The following is a 10,039-nucleotide window of genomic DNA, read 5'->3' as shown; positions in this document are numbered from 1 at the left end:
CTTCATGAGGGTCTGAATCAACCCTAAAAGGGTTCCTGGTCGGCCATAAGGCCTTCATGTGGCCTGTTCGGCCAATCCTGCTCTTGGTCGGAAATGGAGCTAACTCCATGGTGGTCCTGGTCGACCAGGGGGCGAACGTTCTTCGAACTTTCTGCGGTGAACGTCCTATTCTTTTTTGGTGGATGTTCTACCCTTTTTCTATTGAGCGTTCTGTACTTGTTCTCATGAACATTCTACTTTTCATGAAACTTATTTCCATCCGTGAGGTTCTAGTCGGCCTAACCCTTCCTTGTGGAGGACTAGGCGTCACTGACTCTTGGTAGGCCAAAATCTCAGCTCCTTGAGCATCCTACTCTTCATGAAACTTGTTCTCGTGAACGTTCTGTTCTTCACGAAACTTGTTTCCATGAACGTTCTTGTCTTCACCAGGAGCATCCCTTAGCTCTAGTTCATGGTTTTCCTAGAACCTTCACTTGGGGGTCATCCCTATTAGTTCCAGACATCTATAGATGTTCTTTCGAGGACATCCTAGTCAGCCTAACCCCTCTATATGGGGGAGTTGGGTTCAAGGACTCTTGGTCGGCCATGGAGACCAAGCCCTTGAGGCCGTGGTCGGATGGGACCTCAATGTCTAGAGCTTTTTGGCCCTTCAGGACCTTATTTCATGGAAGTTCTTGAACTTCAATCTTCTCAATATCAAGTCGTGGCTATAGACGGCCATAAATGTTAGTTTAAGAGCTAAATTATGCTCTTACCATAATACTTTTACTAATCATTATAATTAGTATAATCAGTCTTGGTTTAAGACTTATACCTTAGACTTTCTTCTCACTTTTATCCGAGGAGTGCCTTTCCAGGTGGGGGCCTCATCCGAGGACCCTTTAGACGGCTGAAGACCTTCATGAATGGCTACTCAGCCTCCTCTGATCGGTCAAGGGGTCCATTCATGACCCCTCTGGTCGGTCAGGGGGAAACATTTTTTGCTTTCTTAGATAACATGTATCAATCACGTTCTCGACGGGTATTAAACATAAACTATCATGTTCGTGTTCGTTATGGGTCTTCATAATTCACAGGAAGCTTATTGAAGCCGACCTTAAAGGGTTCTCTGTCGAGGGTACCTATCTTTCTCCTAATTTACCCTTGGTTAAATTTGTTCTTATTATGCGAACAACTTCCTGAAGTGGAGATGTGCGGGGCTCATGCCTTGTATCAGGTACATCTATTCTTTTTAGAGCTTTCAATACTTCAAATTTAAGGAGGATCCTGGTAGGCTTAAGGCCTCCCTTGGAGACCGGTCAGCTGGAGCCCTTTCCGAGGGATATCTAGTTGGTCAAGGGCCTTCTTTGGAGGTTGATCAGCCTTCTTTGGTAGGCTGGAGTCTGTAGTGTAGACTTTAATCGACCAAATACATTTCGTGAATTTAATTTTCTAATATCTTTTTCTTATTAGGTCAATGCCTACTTCACAGCTTCTTTCACTAAGAGTGCAAAATAGAGGAGTGAGCACATGGCCTTGGGGGCATTGATGAAGAAACTTGGGAGAAAGTTTCAATATTGGGATTCTAGAGCTCTCTTGGCGTTTATCAACAGTCATAAGACATTTTCAAGATGATGGACACCCATGATAATGAGATGCACTATGTTCACATGTTCATTGGCTCCGATTATAGCTCTTACCCGGATGCGGTGAATTCATGAGGCTTTCCTAGCCTTTGGCATGTTTCTGAGGTTATCAATCTTGGCCAATCATCTGATTTTGGACTATAAATTGTCCTCCAGTGTTTAGGCCTTGCATGGATTTGTTTGCTGTGTGTGGCTTTTATTTAGCAGTTACCTATTTGCGGTCCTTCATTGACTTGAACATTTTCGGTGTGTAACCTAATTATCCATCGTGACTTGATTTATGGTCCTTCAGGATCTCCTGCATTTGTGAGTTGATTTCATATTAGTCTTTTATTTTTGGTACTTTGGTCCTTCGGGACTTTCATTCATTAGATGCTCATACACTGCTCGACCTCATTCCTCCATCTACTTTTAAGTACTAGGAACATGTCTTTTATATCATAAATATAATAAACCTTCATGTTCGAAACGTGCCAGGTATGAGGTACTTCATCACCGCTCATGGTTTTAACTTGTAGGATTCTCGTCATAATGTGTTCTTGACCTTATACGGCCCTTCCCAGTTAGGATTTACCTTTCCTTTCTCTTCAACTGCTAATGCCTCAATCTTTCTTAAGACCAAGTCTCCTTGCTAAAAGAACCTTTTTTAACCCTTCTATTGTAATAGAAGGAGGCTCTTCGTTGATGCTCTGCATTGCGGGCGTTGGCCTCATCTTTGACCTCGTCAATGAGATCGAGAGCGAGCCTCATGCCTTCTTTGTTGGTTTTTGGTTCATAAGCTTCGACCCTAGGTGATCCATGGGTGACATTAAAGGGCCCCACAGGCTCGGCTCTGAAATTCAGCATAGATGGGGTAGCTTCAGTCGTCATTTTGCAGTTGGTGCGATATACCCATAGTATAGGTAGCGACTCATCTTCCCAAGTGTTCCTTGACCGTTTAACCCTTTTCTTAAGTCAATCAAGGATGATTCTGTTAGTGACTTCCGTCTGCCCGTTTGCCTGTGGGTATGCAACTGCTTTAAAGCGAAGCTCTATGCTGTTATCGTCGCAATACTCTCTGAATCTGCATTATCAAATTGTCGCTAATTATCCGTGACAAGGATGCGTGGGATCCCAGATCGGCATATCAAATTCTCCCAGAAGAATTGGGATATTTGCTTGGTAGTTATCTTGGCTAGTGCCTTAGCCTTAATCCACTTTGTGAAGTAGTGTATGGCTACCACAATGAACTTCCTCTGTCCCGATGCTACAGAAAATGGTCCAAGTATATCTATTCCCCACATAGAAAAGGGGATAGGTGAGCTGATAGACGTAAGCCTCTTTGGGGGCTGTTGAACTATAGGAGCGTGCCTCTGGCATCTCACACTTCTTCACATAGGATTTTGCATCGGCCATCATTGTTGGAAAGTAGAATTTAATCAGATTATCTTATTATCGAGGGCCTTGCCCCCCAAGTGATGTCTAACAGTCCCTATACGGGCTTTGTCAAGTGCCTTCTCTACCTCAAGAGGTTTCAAATACTTCAAGTAGGGAAAGATGAATGACCTTTTATACATAAGGCATTCGATCAAAGAATATCTCAGCGCTCTCACCGATAACCTGCGTGCCTCCTGGGCATCATTGAGAAAATGATCTTTTATACAGAAGGCCTTCGATCAAAGAATATCTCGGCACTCTCATCGATAACAGCTTTCTATTCCAAATGGTGTTATCAGGTTTATGACGTATATGGTATAGGTCCTTGGGACTGGGAGGTAGATACTTATCGGATAGTTATCAACCTCCAATGAGGAAAACTTAGATAGGGCATCTTCCATAGTGTTCTCCTCTCTCGAAACATGCTCTGCGTACCATTCATCAAACTGAGTCAGTATTCCCTTCACGACTCTCAGGTACTTGGCCATAGTATCATCTTTGGCCTCAAATTCTCCATTAACTCGAGGAACTACAAGTTTTGAGTCTCCACAGACCTTCAGGTTTTTGGCCCTCATGGCTCTATCCAAGCCTAAGACGGCTATCAATGCTTCGTATTCAGCTTCGTTGTTCATAGTTGGGAAGTCCAACTTCAAAGCATACTCAATCATGAACCCATCGGGGTTTGCAAGACTAGGTTCGCACCACTAGATTTTGTTTTGGACGCTCCGTCAAAATGGAGAACTCAATACTCTTTTAGGGTAGTTTCTTTATCCTTCTCTTTCTTTCCTCCTTCTGGGATTACTATCTCTTGCCCCCCGACTTCTTGGTCGTTAATGGTGCATTCGACCACGAAGTCTGCTAAGGCCTGAGCCTTGATGGCCGTTCGAGGCTTGTACTTGATGTCAAATTCTCCTAACTCAATTACCCACTTGATGAGTCTTCCACTGGCCTTCAGACTATGAAGAATGTTCCTCAAGGGTTAGTCCGTCAGGACTTCGACTTTGTGAGCCTAAAAGTACGGTCTCAACTTCCTTGAGGATGTAATGAAAGCAAGCACAAACTTCTCTATAATGGAGTAATTCAACTCTGCTCCATGGAGCACCTTGCTTACATAGTATATAGGGTTCTGGGGTTTTTGTTCTTCCTTGATGAGGACTGCACTCACGGCTTGTTCAGATACCGCTAGGTACAAATAAAGGGTGTCCTTCAGACTTGGTTTGGCCAACAATGGGGCTCCAGTCATGTACTTCTTTAGCTGTTCAAAGGCCTCTTGGCTCTCAGCTGTCCATTCAAAAATCTTCACCTTCTGGGGGTTCTGAAAAAGGGCAGGCATTTATCTCCAGACCTAGAGATGAACCTCCCCAGAGCTGCGATTGTTCCTGTCAGCTTTTGGACATCCTTGATGGAGCATGGTGGCTCCATGTCCAGGATGGCTTTGATCTTGTCAGGGTTGTCCTCCATTCCCCTCTTAGAGACCATGTGACCTAAAATTTTTCCAAACCCAACACCAAAAGCACACTTGGTGGGGTTTAACATCATCCTGTGGTGCCTCACACTTCAAATGCCTCTCCGAGGTGACTAATATGATCGGTCTTGCTTAGGCTTTTGACTAACATGTCATCAACATAGACCTCCATGGTCTTCCAAATTAGATGGGCAAATATCTTATTTACCAACCTTTGGTAAGTAGCTCCTACATTCTTAAGTCCAAAAGCCACATCAAGAAAACAAAAGACACTAAAGTCAGTTATGAAAGATATCTTGGGGGTGTTATCCTTATGCATTTTAATCTGATTATAACCACTGAAGCCATCCATAAAACTTTGTCTCGTGTTTAGCGTCGATCAGGGTATCAATCCTTGGTAGGGGGTAGCAGTCCTTGGGACAAGTATCATTCAAGTTAGTGAAGTCGATGCACATCCTCCACTTCTTATTGGCCTTCTTAACCATGATGGGGTTGGCCAACCACTCAGGGAATTGCACTTCCTCATTGAATCCAGCTTTTAAGAGTTTCTCTACCTCCTGTTTAATGGCTTCCAGCCTATCAGGGGCATAAGTTCTCTTCTTCTGCTTCACAACCTTTCAAGTCGGTCCAATATTCAACCTATGAGTTATAAGGTTCGGGTCAATCCCAGGCATATCAGTTGTTGTCCAAGCAAACACATCACTGTTCTTTTATTATTAATTGGCCTTTCAAGGGCTTGTCCAGAAATGCTCTAATATACGTGACCTTCTATGGGTCTAAGGAGTCTAGGGGAATTGGGAACAAGTCCTATGCTTGCTTCCCTCATCATTCTCACAGACATCCATGTCCTTTATGGGGAGGACCTGCCCCCAGTACCATCAGGCCTAAGTGCTGCAACATAGCAACTGCATGCCATTTTTTGATCTCCTTTTACCTTTCTAGTTGGGAACTTAGTACCATGTGGTAGGTTGAGGGCACAGCCTTAAATGCATGAATCCCCATCCTTCCCATGATTGCGTTGTAGATAAAGGCTATCTCGATAATCTAAAAGTTCAGCATCTTTATGGCCTCTCTAGGCTCTTTCCCAATAGTTACGGTAAGTTGAGTCGCTCCTTCTACTTGGTACTCCACTCTATTAAATCCATAGATGGGTGCATCCAAAGGGGTCAGTTGGGAGTCATTATCTTTAGAGAACTTAAGACCATCAAGGTCGGGATCCATGAACTCAAGTGTTATCTCAGTCTTAGCATGCTTAGGTGCATTTACGATTATACTCGTTACCTCTCTAGTATAGTCATATTGATTACTGGCCCTCGGGGCTATGGTTTACGACCTCGGTTGTTCCATCTTTTATCATTGTTTGAACTTAATACTCTTGTTAATGTACTTTGATATTAATTATTCATATATTTCAGACCTAGTTTATCTTAGTTTATTTACCATGCTTTCATTGGAACCCATGGTGACGATGAGTTCGGTTATGAACTAATCATTGTCGTGGGGTTCTAACGAATTTACTTATGGATTTCTTTAGTTAATTGTTTCGATACCTAAGTGTGTGGTGATTGTATGATATCGTAGTATTTGTTGTGCTTATTCATCTTATGTGCGTCGCGAACATATAAGATAGTTTGTTAATCTCTATTGAAGCGACAATGAATATAGAAGTTTAGAACTTGCCATGCTAGCATAGGTTCATGTATTTATTATGCATGATTTTTAGGTAATTTTAACCATCTAACTTGCCCTATGTAATCACGATAGATAACTTGCGCATTAAACCTTTATGTTGTTAAATTCTATAGACATATTGGGTCTCGACATAATTGGTGTCTATTCAGCTTCTATCTCTTTTGTGGATGTCTCGTAGTAGGGTATTCGTACAACGAAAATTGGCGTTTACTAGTTTCATATTATCCGATTAGTGTCATCACCATTGCATGCTAAGGTTAAGAACAATGACTTTGAATGAAGTAGTAATGAAGTTAGAATCCCATGTTTGTCTCATATAGTTAATTCAATCACTTTTTAAACTCTTAATTAATTGCATGTTAGTTTAGTCGTAGTTATAACATCTCAACTTGATATTGTCTTAGCTTTGAGCGATAGCCATACCATTGTTGCATAGGTGCATAATCTTAAGTTAACGAAAAAGAGTCTCTATTGGTACGAATCTAATTTATATCTTATACTACTTGCGAACATGTATACTTGCGTGTAATTTTAGCGCGTGTTTTCGCCCTAACAAGTTTTTGGTGCCGATGTCGGGGACTCGGTATTTAATTTAGTTTATGTGCTTGACATCAGTGGTCGTTAAAGTTTACTGACTCAGATATTTTACTTACTTGTTTACTTTATTGTGTTCAGGTACTCTAGAGGGAGTGTATGCGAACACGTTCTCAATCTCGTAAAGAAGCACCGGAAGAAGTTGAAGTAGTTGAAGAAGTTTTTGCAGAAGTTGAGAAAGTTGAAGAAGAAGCGATCGTTGCAATGGGAGAACCAGTAGCAAATCCTAAAGCTTTGATGGATTATTCTCAACCGAAGATCAATGACATTCAATCTACCATTGTCAGACCACCAATCGCGGCTATTACTTTTGAAATCAAAGCTAGCACGATTCAGATGGTGCAGAATTCAATCCAGTTTGGGGGTTCTCCAACGGAAGATCCCAACATGCACATTAGAGATTTCATCGAGATCTGCGACACTTTCAAATTCAATAATATTTCTAAAGATGCTGTTAAGTTGAGGCTTTTCCCATTCTCTCTGAGGGATAAAGCTAAGTTCTGGTTGCATTCTCTACCAGCATGTTCTATCACTACTTGGGAAGATCTTGCTCAGAAGTTCCTTACTAAATTCTTCCCTATGGCAAAGACAGCTACAATCAGGAACGCTCTCACTCAATTTGCACAACAATTGGGAGAATCATTATGTGAAGCTTGGGATTGTTATAAGGAGATGCTTAGGAAGTGTCCTCATCATGGGATGCCTGACTGGATGATCATCAATTGCTTTTATAATGGTTTGAGAGCGCAGTCTAGACCCATGTCCGATGTAGCATCAGGTGGAGCCTTATGGGATAAGAGCTATGATAAAGCTTATGAGTTGATTGAACTGATGGCTGCTAATGAATGCTAGAACCCAACTCAGAGACTACCTCAAGGCAAGGTAGCGGGAATTCTGGAGGTGGATGCAGCTACTGCTATAGCTGCTCAGCTTAAGGCCTTAACGATTGATAGGGATAAATAAATCCTGATTGTATAATTAAATATTGCATTAATTGTACAAGGTGTGGGCTTCTAGGCCCAATAAGAAGATGTATGATATTCAGACCAGAAAGGTTAACACGTTGATCAGGCCTGATGGACCAGATCAGGCCTGATGGAATAAAGAAGGCCCACAGCCCTGATTATTTATTAATTTTGTAATTAATAAATAAGGGAGAAAAACAGCTATCAAGATAAGTCCTAATGGGGATATAAATCCTTGTAGATTAGCCTCCAAGGAACCTCATGGGATAAGGAATCAGCTTCCTACTTCCTAGGACTCCTAAGTCTATCCTAATTCAGAGGCTTGACCACCAAGTCTCCTACACCAAGTCCAATTCAAGGACCCCCACATCTATATAAGGGGCCTCACCCCGCAAATCAGAACTATGTTTTTTGACTTGATCCTTGGTAATCAGCAAGGTACGTAGGCATCTTGTTAAGGCAGATTGAGTCACGAAGCACAAGAGCAGTCAAATCGAGCCTTGAAGCTCACGTTCCTTAGTACTAAATACAACAATTATATATATTAGTTTTTAATCCATAACAACGATGAAGGTGGATTCTTTGGCTAATTATGAAGTTAATCAGATCACAAGTGTTTGTGAGCTTTGTGCTGGTGCGCATGAGACTGAGCAGTGTGCTATTTCTAGTGAATCAGCTCAGTTTGTGAGCAAATTTCAGATGTCGCATAAACCAGTTCCAGCCACTTATCATCTCAACATCCGCAATCATCCTAACTTCAGTTGGAGCAACAATCAGAATGCGATGCAACAGCCTTATCAGCAGTATGCAGCCAAGCAATTCAACCCTCCTGGTTTTCAACAACCGCAATATGCACCAAGACAACAACTCCAACTTCAACAACTACCGCATGGAAGTACAAGTCAATCTAATGAAGAATCCGAATTGGAGGAGTTGAGGCTCATGTGCAAGAGCCAAGCAGTTTCTATCAAGACTCTGGAGAATCAAATTGGGAAGATTGCCAATAATTTGTTGAATCGACAACCTGGTACACTCCCTAGTGACACAGAAGTTCCAGAAAAGAGGGAAGAAAAAGAGCAAGTCAAGGCAATTACATTGAGGTATGGGAAGGTTGCGAACCCCGAAAAATCTCAAGTTCCAGTATCTGAAGTTGTAGATGAAGAAGATGTGCAGAAGGAAGCAGAAGGGGAATCAAGGAAGAAAACTGTGGAACACACTCCTCCTGAGGGTAATATAGGGGAGAAACAGGTCTATCCTCCACCTCCTTTTCCTAAGAGGCTATAGAAGCAAAAGTTGGATAAGCAATTCGCTAAGTTTCCGGAGGTGTTCAAGAAACTTCATATCAACATACCTTTCGCTGAAGCTCTTGAACAGATGCCTAGTTATGTGAAGTTTATGAAAGGTATTCTCTCTCGAAAAATGAAGCTCGATGACGTAGAAACCGTTGCTCTTATGGAGGAATGCAGTGCAGTGCTGCAACAGAAGTTGCCTCCGAAGCTTAAAGATCTTGGAAGCTTCACTATTCCTTGCACCATCAGAAAATTGTCGTTCGACAAGTGTTTATGTGATTTGGGAGCTAGCATCAATCTAATTCCTTTGTATATCATCAAGAAGTTAGATCTACCTGATCCAAAGCCTAAATATATGTCCTTGTAGTTGGCCGATCATTCTATTACTTATCCACGAGGCATTATGGAGGATATCTTGGTCAAGGTGGACAAACTCATCTTTCCTGCTGACATTGTAATTCTTGATTTTGAGGAGGATAAAAAGATTCCCATTATCTTGGGAAGACCATTCTTGGCTACTGGCTGAACCTTGATTGATGTGCATAAGGAGGAGCTCACTATACGAGTACTAGATCAGGATGTGACCTTTAATGTTTTGAATGCCATGAAATTCTCTACTCATAAAGAGGATTGCTTAAAAGTGGAGTTGGTCGATTCTGTGGTTACTTCATAAATTGATAAAATGTTAAGGTTTGATGCCCTAGAGAGGGCCTTGATGATGAATTCAGATAGTGAAGATGATGATGGTGATGGCCAATTGCAGTATTTGAATGCTTCTCCTTGGAAGCGAAGGCTGGATATGCCTTTTGAATCTCTTGGATTGTCAGAACTCAAAAATGCTGAGAGGCGTCTCAAGCCATCTATTGAGGAAGCTCGCACACTCGAGCTTAAACCCTTGCCTGAACACTTGAGGTATGCATTTTTAGGTGATGCATCTACTTTGCCTGTTATTATTGCATTTGACCTTTCCGATAATGATGAGGAAAAGCTCTT

At 41.9% G+C, this 10,039-nt stretch overlaps 1 non-coding gene across 1 annotated transcript; it reads right to left on the bottom strand.

Annotated features, from left to right (window-relative positions):
- Positions 1 to 7,386: 7,386 nt before the first annotated feature.
- On the bottom strand, positions 7,387 to 7,493 carry LOC141710075 (small nucleolar RNA R71). The gene has a single exon (XR_012570615.1). It is a non-coding gene; the product is annotated as a small nucleolar RNA R71 (small nucleolar RNA).
- Between the last annotated feature and the right edge of the window lie 2,546 nt (positions 7,494 to 10,039).

Source organism: Apium graveolens, chromosome 2, assembly GCF_009905375.1.
Source record: "Apium graveolens cultivar Ventura chromosome 2, ASM990537v1, whole genome shotgun sequence".
Taxonomy (NCBI): Eukaryota; Viridiplantae; Streptophyta; class Magnoliopsida; order Apiales; family Apiaceae; genus Apium; species Apium graveolens.
Note: the sequence above shows the minus strand (reverse complement) of the source record. Positions and strands in the feature narration are given on the sequence as shown.